We start from the raw sequence: 18364 nt of genomic DNA, 5'->3' as shown, positions 1-18364 counted from the left end.
GGAGTGATTCTTCACAGTTCCCCATGCTTCTTCACTCTGCTAGCATTCCTGATGCCAGCAGCTTACCGAGCACTGGGCTCAGAGACCCTCACGACTACATGAAGGCAGCTGCCCAAATCATTACAGGGTTTGAGAAAAGTTTCTCCAAAACTACAGGTATTAAGAATGAGTAAAATTCTGCTAACAGGTACCACCAACATGTACTGGGCTTAAAAGAGGTGATTGCCTTTTTAACCTACCAATTCAATTTAATTCTCTGTGATCAAACATACATTTCTTCTAAGCACTCTTAATGATTTGCCTGCTTCCAGTGATGATCACATCTGAGAGGAAAAAATATGATTATAATTGCAGAAAGCAGAACATGGCAACAATGAGCAACAAACATTAATGTAAATATCTGCAACAGAAACATTAAGATTGGACTGAATGAAGAATGAATGGAAACATCTGTATGGAAAAGCACCAGAAGAAACACCAGGAGTCAGAACAGCAGCAGGTACCGATAACCTGACCATCAGCAATTGAACTGGGAAACACCAGAGCACGATGACTGCATCAAGATCAGGCAGCCTCTGTCATTTCTTTTTCTGCTTCCCCAGCAGCAGGGCACGCCGCAGCCATAAAGCTACAACAAACTAGAGAAACCAAGAAAATGGGCAGCTCAAGACGTATGCAGGATAAAGTGAGATTAAGGCAAATTTCACACCATAATGGCTGACACCTAAAGGACATAAAAGACCTGTCAAAACTCACTTCATCACCACTACCCAAAGGAATACAAAAGCCATAGTGAGGACCTAACACCCAACACCCTTGCCCTGCATGCTGCATGCAAGGATCCTGGTCAGACCCTTGGGCATGCATGGTTTGGTGTTGGTGGTCTCTCGATATCTGAGAATGGAGGTTGAAAGCAAAACACACCATGAGAAAGATTGTATGGTTATTCCCAGAGCCCATGGACCAGCTTTTCTCTGGGCACAAGTTGTCACAGCAGTTAAATTTATTTGCCTCTGCCCTCCTCAGGAAGTCCCTTCAAAAGTACCGGCAGATCATCACAGAAATTTCACTTCTTGATGTGTGTTTACCTCCTGCTAGCTTAAGCCCTCTATTTGATGCCAGCACATAACTATGAATTATAATCAGAAAGTTACTGCAGCTTAATTTTTCTGTAACTATTGTTCTGCATGCTTCCCAATAGACAGGAACAAAGAGCTTTTTATCTCCTAGAAATGCAGATCACAAATACAACAATGTCATTCTGATATTTCCTTGTCAGCTGTTATGTAACACAAAATCAAAACAACAACAAAAAAAGAAAACACCCTTCCCTATAGAGGAAGAAAATGAAGGAAAATACACATTATTATCAGAATTAATACTTTTTCTATGCCATACCAATTAAAGATAGTTTTGGGACATTTTCTCTAATTATTCACCAAAACCGGTCCTTTATATTTCAGCCAGGATTATCCAGAGAATAACACACTTTTATCCCTTTCTTTAAAACACACTTGTGCCCCAGGAAATTTAACTGCCACTGCCTAATCCCATGAAAGTCCTTTCTGAATCACTTGGGGATTGACCTCATGAATTTTTCATTGTTATTTCTTGGTGGGACTGTCAATCAGACATGAAAAAGAGGAAAACAAAACACAGAGTGAAGTAGTTTGCTAGAAACGCCACCTCAGCCAGCGCTAAAATTACACCAAACGGCATAAAGACGAGTCACTTTGAAGAAGCAAAATAGAAAAAAAGTCTCCATTCTGCAACCTTTTCTCTCTGTCTTCTCAGGATTAATAGTTTATTTCCCTTTTGTGTTCTTCAGGCACACTCAGTGTTGCATCCTGTGTTTCCTAAAGAACACTGTGGACAGCTCAGGGAAGTTTATAAGAAAAATCCAGCATAATTGTGCTTTAATCATGTTCTATCAAATTATCCTCAAATCAAACAGCGCAAAGCTTTTTTTCTTCACACTTCTATGTAATTACAACCACAGTAGTGACAAATATGTAAGGTGTGGCTCAAATCCCACAAGATGTCTAATCACTACTGACAAGTTAAACCATGTTTACCATGTTTTTAGCATAAAGAATGTTCTCTCACAAGCAAAGCAGAAATAATCTTTGTACATCAATCCACACACCAAGCCCAGAAGCTTGGTATGTCATAATAAGCCTAGATCGAGTATTATCTATGTGTCCCAGTCATACAACATTAAGACCCCACAGGTGCTTGGCAAACACAGATTAGAAAGGCTGATCTTTCCCTGAAGACCAAATAGAAATCACTTACACAGAAAGGCAGAGGTGATGAAGCAGTCGTAAAACTTTTGTAGACCTTTTCAATTGGCCTTGAGATAACTCTATAAAGAGTTCTCCAGTTACTCAAACTTTCTATATAAAGTATGTTATTTTATGTTGAATGCTTCAAAAAAACAAATACTTCAGCCTAAGAAAGGCAAAACAAAAGGATCGTGAAAGAAACCCACCAAAATAAGTGCTCATAACAGAGAAACGGAAAGCACAGCATGATTCTCACCCCTGAAAGTTAGAACAAAACACGAGGCACAGGATCTGACACATTCAGGTGAACACAGGTAACAACATTAATATGAAGAACTGGATCTATTCTTCCCACACGTTGGAAGACAATTCAGATACATCTGCTTTCTGTATTTTCATTAATATAGCTTAGTGAGGCCTTCACATCTTCAAAACGGAAGAGTAAGTTCCATCTAAGCTGAAAGATGTTGAGATGTCAAATATGGCTATATATTAGTGATATCCCGTATATTTTCAGAAACGCGGGGATCTGAACTCTGTTTCGTCCAACAAGTACATTCCCTTTCCATACTATTGACATTGCTTCATTTTAAAATCATTAACTGTGTGTTGTGATTGTTTTCAACAGAGCTCCAATCCATTTGAATACCTGCTTTCTTCAAAGCTGGTTCTTCAATCCAACAAGTCTCAGCTCCTTATGTACAGAACTAGTACATACTGTAGAGTACTCTGCAGCTGCATCGACTAGGGAGCCGCTACAATATATATCCCACCACGCTTAGTGTTGGCGCAGCCTCCCCCTGAATATTGTGGGCAGTTCTGGGCTCCATGACATCAAAAGGATGTCGAGGTTCTTGAGAGCATACAGAGGAGGACAGCAAAGCTGGCAGGAGGACACGTCCTGTGAGGAGAGGCTGAGGCCCCCAGGCCCCTGGCTGGAGGCAAACAGGCCGAGGGGCGGCCTCGCTGCTCCCTCAGCTCCCTGAGGAGGGGAGGCGGAGGCAGGTGCAGAGGATGGCCCAGAACTGCCCCAGGGGAGTCTGGGGCTGGACTCTGGGGGAAATCCTTTCACTGTGAGGGCAGCTGGACATCAGGACAGGCTTCCCAGAGAGGTGCTTGGTGCCCCGGGCCTGTCGGTGTTGGAGAGGTGCTGGGATGGTGCCCGCACTGACAGACGTCAGCTTCTGGGGAGCCCTGTGGTGATCAGGCAGGTGGCTGGTGGGCCCCTTCCAACCAAACGGTTCTGTTCTATTCTAAACTTACCTACAGTGAATGAACAGGTAAATTAAAGCAATCACCCAATTCTTTTGCCCTGTTCTGCAGAACTGGCATATAGAAAGGGCCTATACTTGCTGGAGATTGCCTATTTCAACACAGTTCCAGCACATCAGAGAGCCTCCTTCTCCCAGCTGTTCACATGAACATTTTATTCCGGTAAAAGGGCACTTTATTCTGACAAAACAAGGAAATTTTCATTTGGGAACAATTACTCTGCTGAGAGAGTAGATCAATTAGTCCACAATAAAGGGTCAAACATGGGGAGGGGCTGAAACAAGCTGTGACACAACAGCCATGTCAGCCTGCCTCCCTGAGAAAAACAGTCATGTAACTGTGCGACCAGGCTTCAGATTTCCTTTTGCTGGCTACCAAGGTTTTTCTACAGTGTACTTAGCAACATGACTGACCCCAAGCCATGGGCGTCTCAGTCTGCTCAGCAATTAAAGAGAGGTCAGAACATCCTTACACATGCACGTGAGAGGAGGGGCAGGATTTTCTTGAAACAAAGGCTTACTTCATGTAAGAATAAATAATTTAAAGCATATATAGCTCACACAACAGATTCTACTTGGAGGTGCCAACACTGTTTGAGGATTATTCATGGTGCAACAGCAAAAAAGATTTCTTATTAGGACAAACTTTGAGTTTGGGGTTATATATATAAATATGTAGTGCTAACAAAGTTAAACAAGAGATTTCGGAGACAGGAAGGGGGACAGGTTTCCTCCAGTATTATTCCCTGTGCAGCGAGCATTCTTGCAAGTCAGAGGCCAAGCCTCCATGGAGCCTTCTCATTACCATTGCAGCTGCTCTGGGTCAAAAGAGCACTAAGAAACACAGTTTTGTTTTTAAGTGGTCTTCTTTTTTGTTTGGATACTTGGTTTTGTGTTGACTGTTGGAGAACTCTTTGTTTTCAAGCTTTTTTTTTTTTTTAATTGGAAAAAGAAGTTGTCAAGTGTGCACTGCAAACAAATGGCCTTGGGAGCCGTAATCACCACGCTTATTTTCCCCCTCATCTTCTTTTCTACTGCTAAATGTACTTGCTTCCCCTACATTGTAGATTGTAGAAAAGTTCAGAAACAGGATTTCTCACAGCAGCATCCCTTAGCTCAGCTCTCCCAGTAGCAGCAGAGCCAGAACAATGAAACAAGTAGCCTGTAGGATCTTGCTGTAAAATAATGACTGGAGACATGTAATGCCTAAAATAACACTGACCACCCAAAACCCTTGAAACAAACCTTACTGATGAGTAAACTATAATTTATTGCAGTTGTTTCATTTGGTAAGTGAAAGCAATAACAATAAGAAATACTGTTCACAGGATGAATTTCATTTTGATACCCTTTCAGGGGAAAATATATATTCATTATATATACACACACACACTTTATAAATATATGTATATATATACACATACACACACACTCATATTCATTAGCTAAAGACTTTGTATCCCTGTACCCAGGAGTGAGAGCTGAAAAATCCACAGATACAGTTTAAGCCTCTTTTGATGTCATTATCCTACTTTTCCAAAAGGTTCTTTGGCAGATTCCTATGGAGATTTTTTTTTTTTAATTAAATTTCCTAAATTTTAAAAGGAAAGTAAGAATCTATTTAAAACACTTCAAAACTTGATCACATTATAAAGGAAGAAATGTTATGGCTACATTTATTTTTTTTCTCGTCAGTTGAAATTTAAAGCTCAGATAAATTTCTCTGAACTTTTCTTAAGTAATTTAAATCACAAACCAGACTTCAAAAAGAAATAATACAGCAATTATACTAAAAAGTATAATCATCTGGGGAAGAGGAAAAGTCATCAGACTAACAGACAAAGGATTGAACAGAGTTCTAGTTTAGAGGAAGAAAGGGGTCTGCAGGAATAAAACAGAAATCATTTCCAAGCAAGCCAAGAAGTGCAAAGCTTTGAGAATTAGAATTGAACCCTTCTACACTAATAAGGCTGCATCCTTCCTAGTAAAGAGATGATCTTCAGTTTCACTTTACTTCCTTTCCTGTTCTGTAATCATCCTATCAGGCAATTATATCTCTCATCCTCCTCCTGGAGTTTGGTAATTCTTTCCTTACTGGTTGCACAGGTCACTAATGGAGGCAAACAGGGTACTGTTTTGTTATCGGTTGGCCTCTGTATAAAATAATACACGTCCAAGGTATAAGAACTTGAAGTGTTGTCTCTGTTCACATTTATAATGCTAAGCAATTGCATGCAGCTACAAAAGTAATACATTTTACCAGGAACAGTCTCCCTCTCCTCCCCCTTCAATGTTTCGGAATCTGCTCAGAGCCCCAGTTAATGCATGCAATTTGTTAACTTTCACGCTTTGAGCCTCACTTCTTGGTCCCCACTTCACACTCCCTCGTGTTGGTGCCCACACCATATGTGGCTGCAGCATGACACTGCTGCCTCTTTTCTTCTAGACCCCCAGTGCCAGAAGCAGCAGACTGGCAGATCTGTGCAACAGACCTGGGAAAGGGGAAGGAGAAAAGATGTAAGAGAGCAAAGAAGAAGCTGCTTGAGGACAGCTGCAGTTCTGTCCTGCAGCATGTCACTCAGCACACCAGGTTATGCTTGATTGTACAATATCTGTTGCCTTCCAACACTACCAGAAGCCCCAAGCGTTTAGGGATTGTATATAGGATATAGCCATTGTGTGGCAATTTAAGTGGTCTGTACACACTTAAATCCATCCTCATTCAGCTTGTTTAGCCCTAAATGAGAATAGAGAACATTCCTTAAAAGTGCATGCCTGAGTAGGTCCTATATCAATAAACATAGTAGCTCACTCCACAAACAGATGTCAAACCTCTCTGCTGTTAAAATTCTACATTCTTTTACCTCAAACAGACTTCTACAGACATTCACAGAAAAAAAAGAATCCGGCTTAAACGTGTAAATTTAATTTGTCAGGCATATCCCAGAATATATATCCCAGAATATATATTTAACATACTCACACAACAAGAAAGGAGCCTTAAGCTGCAATACGCTGTCAAATAGCAACTGATTTTGAGATGGGTGCTTCCACATCTGGTAAAGAAAGCAAGAAAAGAGAAATAAGACAACTGTCTTTAAGGCAGAAAAAGCAGAAAAGCTTCTGAGAGTGGATGGCAGTAGAGGGAAGAAAGTGCCTGCTAGACATATTTTCTACAATTTCTACAATTTTAACTGCCAATTCTAATAAAATGCCTCAGGTACACCATTGTTTTCAGCAATTTTAAATTTCAGACGAAGTGTTTCATACATAACATGTACATATCCCTTACATATAAAAAAAGGGTGATTTTGCATGTTTGACAGAGCAAGTGGATGACTTGTCAGAGAATGAGAATGCTGGAAGGGACCATAGGAAGTCTCTAGTCCAAACTCCTGACCAAACCTTGGTCAGCTGTGAGGTCAGATCAGGTTACTTAAGGTTTATGAAATCAGACCTTGAAACCCTCAAAGGATGGAGACTGTATAAACCCTCTAGGCAACCTGTGCAACAGCTTCACTGTCCTCATGGTTAAAAATAAATAAATAAAACTTTTATCTAATTTAAATCTCCTTTGTTTCAGTTTACGGTCATTATTTTTCATCCTTTCACTCTGTGCCATTGTGAAAATCCTGGTGCCTCGTAAGAAATGGCATACTATTTTTCCTGGAAGTTTGTGAATGGTTAGTAAAACACAGGACAGGTTTCCAGGAGAGGTCTTCAACTTAGAATAGGAACTATGGATAAAATCCACAGCATTTATAAAAGAATTATCTCAAAGAGTTCACCATAAAATGCGTTTGCCTTTCAGAAGGGCCAATTTCTCATTACTTAAGAGTAAGTATAAACATTTTAGAAAAGTGGAAAATATTAATTAGCTAAAAAACAGAGTAAAAAGGTTTCGATTTCAGACAAAAAAAGCGAAACATGTTGATTATGGAAATTCCATGATCAAAATTAGGCAGTGTAGCTGGTTGGTTGTGACATAAACCACAATTTTCCAATCACTGCCTAAGGCAAAAATGTCAGAGCTGAGCCAAATCGCCTAGATTAGGATGTTTAACTTGACATGTTTATTCTAGCTGAAAGCCAAACAAACCCTTCCAACTTTCTAGAGTTTTCTCCATCCATTTCCTTTTTTAAAACAGCTAGCCAGCTATTTTTGTTAGTAATTCTTCTATATAAAAAAAGCAAACAAGGAAAAACACACAACTGTATACATACAAATATATATACACACACAAATACGCATACAAAAGTCCACAAAATGTAATGATTATGTGTATATATGTACACATATAAAACCCATCAGATTTTTAACTTTGGAATGGTAGACAAAAGGTTTCATTTGTTGTCAGATAACTTATACTGGTCACCTTTAATAGTTACAGGTAAATGCACTTTGGACAGCTCGAGATGATCCTAAATTCCTCGTACAGCTTGGCAAAAGTCAAGCCTCCACAACAAGCATCTGTAAAGCTGGCTGCTGGGGATCAGCTGCCCTGTGTTGCCATTGCAGCTAGGTAGAGAATCAGACTAAAGGTGGGAAGAACCAGAGAGAAATGGGCTTTCAGAAAGCTGAAGCTCAACAAATGCTTGGGTATGTTATCCTTTCTACACAAGGCTGCGCACGTCACAGCAGCGTACAACCGCACCATTAGAGAGCAGGAAGAGCAAATCTCTGTGCAAATGCAATTAGCCTTTCTCCAGTACCTACGTAGCCAATTTAGAGCTACTTTGATCATCCCTGGTTTACACTGTAATACCGACATTTTAAAAAGAGTAAGTATCCTAACCCCATACCCAGCACAGGAGGAACTGCTTTTTGCCTTCATATACTGACTAATTTCAGTATTAGAAAAAAATCAGCAGAAACCCAGAAGAAAATAATACAAAAAGCAAAACAAACAAACAAACAAGCCTACCTGTACAATAGTTAAATGAAATGATTTCTGGGAGTGAAGATAGTAGCATACCAACTCAGACATGACTGAAGCTTGTTCTCTCCCATTCAGCCAAGGAGACAGCGCAGCTGACGTGAGCCTCCATTGCTGGGGCTTAATTTCTGTGGTTCTCTGACAGTAAAATGCCTCATCCAGGACACAATAATATACTGCAGCGAGGGATTGATCGAATGAAAAAAGCTGTCCTCATGTGTGAACGAGCAAAACAATAAATATTCTCCATCTCTTAGGATTTTTATTAATAGACAATAGTGGGATCCAGGCACTATGTTCAGCATGTCTCCTCTTCACCCGAGAGATCCCTTAAATATAGGCAGGCAGCCACTGCTAAGACAATGTACCATGGAGCAAAGGAGCCAGAATCAGACGAAGGCCAGAGAAGTCACACACAGACATTTTGTTTTTAAAAAAAAACATATGTCCCCTCATGCCACTAGGATTTATGATTTAGGGATTAGAACGTATTTTGGGGAAATAATATTCAAAAATCAGAATGCTGCTTCCATGATCTCCTCCTAGAAACAATTCTATTGAAATGGACAATCTATTCCCACCTATGTCTTTGGTCCAAACATACTTTAAAAAAAAAAAAATGTTTAGCTAAATGTGGAGCTCTATATGCAAGTAGAGCTTCATATTATTTACCCTCTATACTAAGCTTTATCATTTTTCATTTACTTCTTTCTAGTAGTATTGAAAAATACTAACCACTAAATGTTCATTGCTCCATGTCCTAGAGCCACAAGAATAAGACTAAGTGCTTCAAACTGGACTGTAAATATCATGGGTTCTATTTTCAGCTTGACATTGTTCATCCTGTTGTTTCAATTTAATTATATTTAGCCTTCAATCCATCCACAGAAACCCTAATATTTCACTTTTTGCTAGTTTGCCTGTTTTATTCTGCCTAGTGACTTACAAAAATAACTACACTTCAAAACATCACTTCGTAAAATTAACCCTAAAGCAGTGTTTACAACCCATCAACACTTCTGTGTAGAAGAAAAAATATCATAAGCACTCAGTTGACAACAGTAGTTGCTGAAAGCAACAGAAAAAAAAAGTGAAAACTGAGGAAAAAAACGTACAGATTTAAATTCTGAACTGTTTAATAGCCCTGAATATTAATTTGATAGCAAATACTGTAGTTTAGTTACTTTATTATAACCTAGATTAATGTGCTTATAACTTTCTATTAAAATATGCCCTTTCCAGATGTTTCTCTGCCAAATCTTAGGTCAAAGACAGTACTTTTCTTTTACATATTTTCAGCAAAATCAGTTGAAAGAAGACTTGGAACTGTAAATGTATTTAAGATATTTTAAGAAAATGTTTCAAAGACACATCAGGTGTCCTCACCAAATAATGACCTTTTCGCTGCTTTAGATTTTTAGAAATTAAACATTAGAGATTTTTTCCTCCAAATTGCTTTATTTTTTATAATTTCAATTTTAAAGTTACATTAATTTTCCTTGGATCGTGGAACAATGCAATCAAACATATATTTTGTGCAGGTAGCTTACATTTGAATTGCATCTGTGCGGTAAAAATGACTAATATAAAACAGTCACTTGATAAATATACTTCTCTAAAATCTACAGGTTTTGCAATGTTCACTAACCTATTTCCTATGTTATAAACCTCCCAATGAATACACACATTTATTTAAACAGTATTGACTTAAATGTTTAATACTCATTATTTATGTACAAGCAACTGTCTGTACCAGGACTGGGCATCATACCGTTAGAAGGCCCCAGTGCATATAAACATCTCCAAAATCCCATTTTGCCTGGAAGCAGAACACAGACCAGCCTTGGCAGTTCCTCTTATTGTACTCCATGAGAGCTAGCGGGCCTTCCCTCCGGTGGGGCTTTTGCCTGAGTCCCAGTGGCAGCACACCTCTTTGGCCAGGAGCTGGAACGCCCTGGTGTGAACAAATGATGCCTCAGCGCTCCTTACTGGACTGCACCATTTAACTAGCAAATGGGGATCCTACAGCTTAGGACAGAATCTAAATATGCCTTCCTTCTTGAATTTAAGTGACCAGCCCAAACATAAAATAGTAGGTTCAACACCCCAAGACACGAATTATTGGTGCTTTGTTTCTCTTTGCGGGTGGTAGGGGTTTGTTTGTTTCTTAAAACATGTCAAAAGTTTCTTATTTTCTCCAAACCTATCAACAAACATGAAAGAACGCCACTATAAAATATGAATGACTCAATATTACGCTAGTGGAAGTGACAGTTCTGTTTTGTTTTCTCAGATGAATGTGAAAATCCTTTTCTGCCACTCCTAAAGGTGATGCTTGGCAGGATTAGAATTGCAGGACAGTAAGCACAAGACCTACTCTGACATAAGTCTTATGGGCTTTGTTTTTGTTTTTTATCTTTCATAATTGCTTGGAAATATTTCTTTCAAAGTGACAAAGTTGTCTTTGAGGTACAGCAAGATGATTTGTCAGAATCGTCTTTCAAACAAGTTAGTCCAGCTCAAAGCACTGACAGAAATTCCTTTGCACTAGTAAACATCTTTCAAAGATGAGCAGTAGGAAATAGCATCTGATTAGGTTTTGGATGTGTAAAAAGTAGAACTTAACAAAAAAAGTAGATATTGAGAGTGCAGCTGAGATGTAACCTGCTACATTTCCCTCAAATCCAGCTTTATCATCACCTCCTATTGCTGAGTTCGGCTCCGCATCTTGCCCTTGGGTGTTGAATGACACCCTCAGGGTCCTGCTGGAAAAGAATAAAAGCTTTTTCTGTCAGCTAACCAATAAAGAGCAAGTCAGCTGCACTCCAGGAACACCTATTAAAGCCTAACAGAGCCTCATAAAAACAGTTACTTAAATATTAAAGCCATTTCGTTAGTAGTGGCTGGAACATAAGAAAGCAGGCATTTCAACTGGTTCAAGCCTTTATCAAAGTTTAAAAAGAAAATTTGCTATTTATAGGCATATGCATAGAAGCAGTGTGCTTGCCAGTCCATTTTATTGTTAACTTCAAAGAAAATTCATCTTTAAGCCACTTATTTCTTAAATCCTGCAATTGAAACTGGTGTCTGAGCTCCCTACATCAGGGCTACCGTAAGCAGCCATTTAAAGGGCAAATCGTCCAAAACAAATCACCAGCAATCAGACCCATTAGCATCAGCTTTGGGGTCAGAGTTTATACATTCCCTCAGGTCATTAAAAACATCAGAACCACCATTTGTGTTTAGACAGATGTGAAGGCACAACAGATTTTAGACTTACAAGGCTTAGCAGAAACCAAGGGTGCAAAAGGAAGGGAAAGGAAAATAAGTACAAATAAGAGACCTTAGAGTCCTCGTCACTGAATTCAAGATGAAAATAGAACTATTCCTAAAATAAGCTTGTCCTATCTTTTCAATGTTTATTTTCCTTGAAGCAGAATTCTAACCATCACTCAAGTCAAAGTTCATTTTACCCTTCCCTTGCCTCCTGTTACATACCATTTCCACCCTATAAACTAGCAGCGTACATTGTTTCAGTTCAGAGACATTTTAGTTGTGAAAGTCTCAGCTTCACTGCAGCAGCTGTGGGTTAGAGAGGAAGAAGTGCTCATTGCACTGGGAGTTTGGGCAGCTCCCAGGTAGAAACCTGCCACAAATGGATTGATTTTAGACTGCCTGTGGGTGTCCTCACTGGCTGCTCTCATTTAAAAAAAAATGAGTTAAGTCTCGACCAAATGTGAAAAAATCTTACATATAGTTTAAGAATTGTTTGCTGTGTAACAAATAATTGAAACTTTCATGTATTCTAAGGATCTTCAACAGAGAGATGGAGGAAACGTGCAAATGAAAGCCCAGGAGTATGACAGCAATGCCCATCTGTCAAAGGCACCGTACTCGTCATAGATCATCCCGTTCCCTTCTGCAGGCAAACCGCAATTAGATGGTCAAAGAAAGAACGGAACAAAACGAGCTATGATACAGAATGGAGAAGCAGCAGCTTTGCCCACTCAGCATCCTGAGCAGCAACTTGCTAGAGCTCAACAGAGGAAATGTAAAATAGAGCCATCCATCTCATTTACTCTCTTATACCAAAGTAAGACCAACTACATTATGCAACTCATATTACATTTTCCTCCTAATGATTTTTATAGAGGCTACTGAAATAATACTGTGAGTTAATATACTGAAAGGGTTTTACTATTGAACAGAGATGGCAGATTATCTTTGCTAAAAAGCCAAAAGGTCACCTTGGTAACATAATTGGATTCCACTCAGAGTTAAGTTCTCATCATTAGTTTATCTTTCTGCTTAAAGACTGCTCCTTAATAGATTTCTTTTGAAGAACTGATTTTAAAGTGTACGACAATCCAAAACTCTGAATAAATGTACTACTACTCTCCCACAAACTGTTCTACCCTCTCTGATTTCCTAAGAGGTACCACCAAGAGGTATGAGACAGAAGAAATTATAACTAAAATAAGCACTGTTGTTTGACTTCGCCTTCCGTGCAGTGGTCTCTGAAGCTGAAAGAGCCTGCAAGACAGAAGTAGTAGATTTCCTTGAAGAGTAAAAAAGAAAGCAATCATTAAAATGTGCCCATAGTTTCTTGATATTACACATATATAATAATTTTGGGAATAAAAATACTAAGCTCGACATCTGGAAATATTCCTTTTGCTGGAGGAAGAAGGAAGTAGCTTTATCTTAAGAGCAATATGATTTTTTCCACGAATGCTTCATATTGCATTATCACAGACTTGCAGTGTGTCTCCTCTCAGCACTACACTTGATATGCTAACATATACTCAGCACCTTGACCACACTACCAATTTACCTGCTCACCGTGCCCCATTTTGGTAATACAGAAGACACGTTTCTTTACTGACCATAAGAGAGTCAGATCCTAGCATTGTGCAGAAAAGGAAATCATTCCTTAACTTAAGGGGAACGGTCTTTAAAACCACATATTCAAAGTGGCCATTAGTTTCTTCTATTTCTGAGCAGGTACCAAATAGGCAGGTACCAAACTCTGCTCTCACAGACAGAAAGCTTGTGCCAGCAGGCAAGTGCGCTTGTTTCTCCCTGCCTGGTTAGGAACTGGTATTGCCAGCTCCCAGTAACTGCAGGGGTCTCATTATATTATGTGCCTTTCTAGGAGGGCATGATGCAGAAATTAAGCATTTACATGACCCAGTTTTTAAAGTGGGGCCTCTAGCTCTCATGACTGGAGAGATATGCTTTAAAATAGTCCCTGTGGCTCACAAAATAAAGGACAACTCAAAATAACAAAGAGCTTCTCCTCTTATGATTTTTAGGTGAGCATCCTGTTCTTTGGATACCTGGTTATTTCAACACTGATACTGTCAAGTTTAACAGCCTACACTGCACAAATGACCTTCCTCTGTATAATGTTATAATGTTATATAATGTTATATATGTTATATATGTTCTGTTATAATGTTCTGTATAATGTTATAAATGTTATAAACATTTCAAAAAAGATGCTTCTGATTTATTTATTTACTTATGAGCAGTGGGATACATATAGCATGAAGAATTACTTTAGTACTACTTCAAAATCAGAACTTAAAACTTATTTTTCAATCTTTGCAGCAGAGCTGGAATGAAAAATAAACTTGAGAAAGCTGTCCACTTAAAATACACACTTCATAGCTCAGCCTGATAGCTCCTTTCTCCTGAGTCAGCAGGGAAGTGAAGGAGACAAGACAGCTTCCCTCTAATAGCTTCAAGAGACTAACTTGCCTAATTTGATATCCTACCAGTTCCCAAGAATGGAGCAAAGAAAGTCAAGGCTTGGCAGGAGATCAACATTTTCTAATTTAAATGCTAACATTTCCAGGCTTTTCAACCCTTATTTTAGCAAGCTGATGGATTTGTTTGATCCTTTTCACTCTGTCAGTGGATCTTTTATAAACAATCCCATTTGACATTGGGATTGAGGTGAATGTGTGCATCAGGCAGCTTGAACACATTGCCTAAGGAACAGAAACACAAAAAACAACAACTCAAGACAGACCTTGAGAAGTAAACTTCAGAAATAAAAACACAGGGCATATCCTAAGAACACAGCAGTGCTTTGCTCTAAATGGGAATGCAATATTTGAACTTCAAAAAGGGTTTTTAATATATAGTGCTTATTTTTCTACAAAGAAAAGAAATTAATCTTCATAAAAATAGAAAGCACTTATGAACTGCCATGCTGTAATGATCATGAACAAAGTTACATGCAAACAGGGACTAACCATTGCCCTAATCCTACAAGTGATCTAGATGCCATAAACAATTCAATACATTTACTAATCATAAAGCAACATTACACAGTGACTGCACACAACATATTCATACCAATGTTTCATTCATTTCTTAAGATATGAATGACAAAACCTTTAAAATTGTTTCATTTGTTTTCACAAAGCCATTGCTTTGTGAAACAAAGCATTAACAATGCATTAACAATGCATTTAAAAATAAAAAAAAATAAAAATCCTGCTGGAATGGTGTTGATGATCCAGAGACAGAGAGTACCAGAAAGCAGCTAACTACACAGTTTAGACTATGTTTCATACACTTTTCTTTACTCTAATCATTATTTTACCATTTACTACTTAATGGCCTTTCCTTAAATACACCCTAAGTGACTGGAAGTTTCAATGAGAAAAGAACTAGGAATGGAGACTCAAATGTGTGTATTACAGCCAGAAAAAGCAAAGCTGCTACTGCCATATGTTAGAGACATTGGTACATGTCACTTCAGATTTGAATTTAACTTCCTCAGTATCTGCCATTTCACTTTAAAAAGTGCGGGATGATATAAGAAGACATTTTAATATAAATTTCAGTACTTTTATAATATTGCCTGAACAATGATTTTACTGCAAACAAGCAACTCCACTCATAAGAGATAAATTTTATGTATTTATGCTTAAATAAAAAGGCAAGATCAACAGAAGCTCAACAATATAAGCTCAAGAATAAAAACAACACTATGTTATAGGACAAAACGGGGGGGGGGGGGGGGGGGGGGGGGGCAGAAAAGTATGGGGAACAAACATGGAAGAAGAAAAGCAGCAATTAAAAACCACTGCAGAAATCAACAAAAGATACTACAAAGTCTCCAGAAGGGGGAAAAACTACCAAGTGGCAGAATTTCACGCAGTATTCTAAAAACCTCTGATACCAGTTTATATCAAGCTAGAGACAAAACAGTGGGTAGAATTTGCATAAAATATAGTTTACTGACCCTTATATAGCCCTCATTTTAGTTTTTTATGTTGTTACTTAGGAGAACACACTTACATGTGTGAATAGGAGCAATGGTCTGCCATTGAAAATACTTCTTCAGCTGTTCCTATCAAGAAACCATAGCGGCGTTCTACACGCTTTGCTAGCAGAAAGAACATCATTCATATTCTCCATTAATTTTCTGATTGCTGAAAGAATAAATGAAATGTAAGACAAAAAAAAAAAAAAACAAAAAAAAACATTTAATGATGCTTCAAATACTCAACCACAAGTTCTGTTACCAGTGATCAGCAATTACAATCATGCAAGGTAATTCCATGTAGCACTAGAGCACACATCAAAATAGTAGTGTGAAACCCAAGAAGTTACAGAAACTCCATCAACTGGGCCATGGCTTTTATGTCCCATATGAAATCCAGAAGGATCACAGGCCATTTCTTTCAGTCTCTGAAATATCTTTTTTAGTCATGAAGGCCAGAACTGGAAGTTATTTTCAGTTATTTTGTACAGCTGTCTGTAGACAAGAAGCACAGGAATTCTGGAACTGCTGGGAAAAAAAAATAAAAATGACTGGCTGCTTTGTGCCTTTAACAAGAGCTACAACGTGACTCGAGACTGAAAACAGGAGGAAACAGTGTTTTGTTTCCCCAGAATCAATCACTATGGAGTGCCTGACAAAAATTTTCAGGCACTTGCACAGAAGACAATAAAAAAGATCTATTAACAAGCCTAGGAAGTGCAGCTGCAGTATACCATTTTTCTCATAGAGGAAAAAGTTCTGCAAATCCTTTTCCTGTAAGGTGTGAGAGGCTCAGAGAACATCACAGACCTCCAGAAAAAATGAGGTAGGAGGTAAAGCGAAAGTGGTTAATAGAATACAGAATAAAAGACTACCTTGTACTAATTCCTGTCAATTGGTAGGATGGGAAATATAAAAGGACCTCACATATGTTCTAAATTGCCACCAGAAACAGACCAAAAAGATACACTTAACATAGTGCTATTATAGCTTTTGTGGGAATTTACAAAGATTTTATTTCATCTAGGTAGAAGAACATCATTAAAATAGGGAGTTTAAATTGTAATAATAAAACGAGATAAAAGATGCACCTGGACCTGCCAGGCAATAGAATACTGAAGCACCTCCAGTTTAGTTGGTGCAGGCTGGTAGACTTCTCCCATCGCTCTCCATAATCAGCAATACGAAGCACAACAGACACTTCTAACATTGTTCTTCTCCTCTTCCCTGCGTTGCAGGCAACGTATGTTGAGCTACATGCTACAGAAATGCTGTCTGGCATGCTATTCCTCGCCTGCTGGAGATAAGCAACCTTGACAAATGAGGTGGTAGGAGCTAGAAATTAAAGCTACCTTTCCCAGAGAAAAATTAAATAGAAAGTCAAGTTATGGCTGTTTCTGAACTGAATGTTCACCTAATAATAAAAATTCCACTAAAATTCCCACTGAAACAGTTACCTCATGCTGACTTTAGTGCCAGATTCTGCCTTGCAAATAAAAAAGAAAAAAGACGAGGTCTGTTGTGCATAATTAAGACTGTCTTCTGAAAAGAAGATGAGGGAAGGAAACACCTTGAAGAAACTGCCAAATCTGGGCATCAAAGCACACATGTTATTTCCATGCCAAAAGTACTGGAAAAAGGCTCACAAAGTAATTTGATAGGTCTACAACAGAGATAGATGTAACATAAAAACAAAAAAATGTGCACACACACAACAGCTGGAATTCACTGGTAGGCATTTACTATACCTTAACAAGTTATCAAACATCAGTGAAGCTGAGGAAACATTTTTTGATCATGGGAATCCAAAAACAGAAAATGCATTAGCTTAAATATCCAAGTGCTACCTCACATTTTCCTCTGTCATCTTTCAGTCCTTCCCAAATGACTATGCCCTCCCATCATCAAACCCTTAACGAGAAGGTCCTGTAGAACATTTGTTTTTGCAGACCATTTGCAATGGCCTTGCAGTCTGCAGACCAGGGTTTTATAACCTTGGGCCTAGAAGCAGCATGTGATCACTGATTAAAATAATTCCGTAAAGTAATTTCAATAAGCCACATGGTGAAAGAACAAGAACAAAACATTAAATCCATTTTAGTTAAAACCTAAGAGCAATATCTTAAGAAAAAAAAAAAAGAGAGGGAGAGAGAGAGAGAAAATTACCAACACAGAATAACCTAGTAATGGTCAGTGTCTCCTGGGATTTAATGTTTTGGAAAACTTAAAGACATAAAACTATACCAGGGTAAGATGAAGAAAAATGAAAAAGAAAAAGGAGTTACTAATAAAAGAAGATTTACTAACACACATTGACAACGTCCTAATACAGTGGCACACCTGGGATATTAATCCAGTTTCTTTTCTTAGGATGTTTGGAGACTCATGAGTTAGATGTGTGTACAATGGTATGGACATGTGAAGTCTTACATAAAGGCATGAAATTATTATTAACCAGTGATGACATGTTACATCAAGTTTTCATCACACTGTATGCATCCACTGCCACTGTGTTTCCATTATCCTCTATATATTGAAATATACAATTACATTAATCTTCAATAGTGTAATTACCCCTGGTGGTAGTTA

The 18364-nt window shown here is 38.4% G+C and overlaps 1 long non-coding RNA gene across 1 annotated transcript; it reads right to left on the bottom strand.

The window, feature by feature from the left end:
• Window positions 1-4136: 4136 nt before the first annotated feature.
• Window positions 4137-18085, bottom strand: LOC136791473 (uncharacterized). Its single transcript, XR_010833650.1, has 4 exons — window positions 17524-18085; window positions 15811-15944; window positions 6540-6612; window positions 4137-6048 (listed from the first exon to the last, which is right to left on the bottom strand). It is a non-coding gene; the product is annotated as an uncharacterized lncRNA (long non-coding RNA).
• Between the last annotated feature and the right edge of the window lie 279 nt (window positions 18086-18364).

This window comes from Anser cygnoides, chromosome 9, assembly GCF_040182565.1.
Source record: "Anser cygnoides isolate HZ-2024a breed goose chromosome 9, Taihu_goose_T2T_genome, whole genome shotgun sequence".
Lineage (NCBI taxonomy): Eukaryota > Metazoa > Chordata > Aves > Anseriformes > Anatidae > Anser > Anser cygnoides.
The sequence above is the reverse complement of the archived record's forward strand: the minus strand, read 5'-3'. Positions and strand labels throughout refer to the sequence as shown.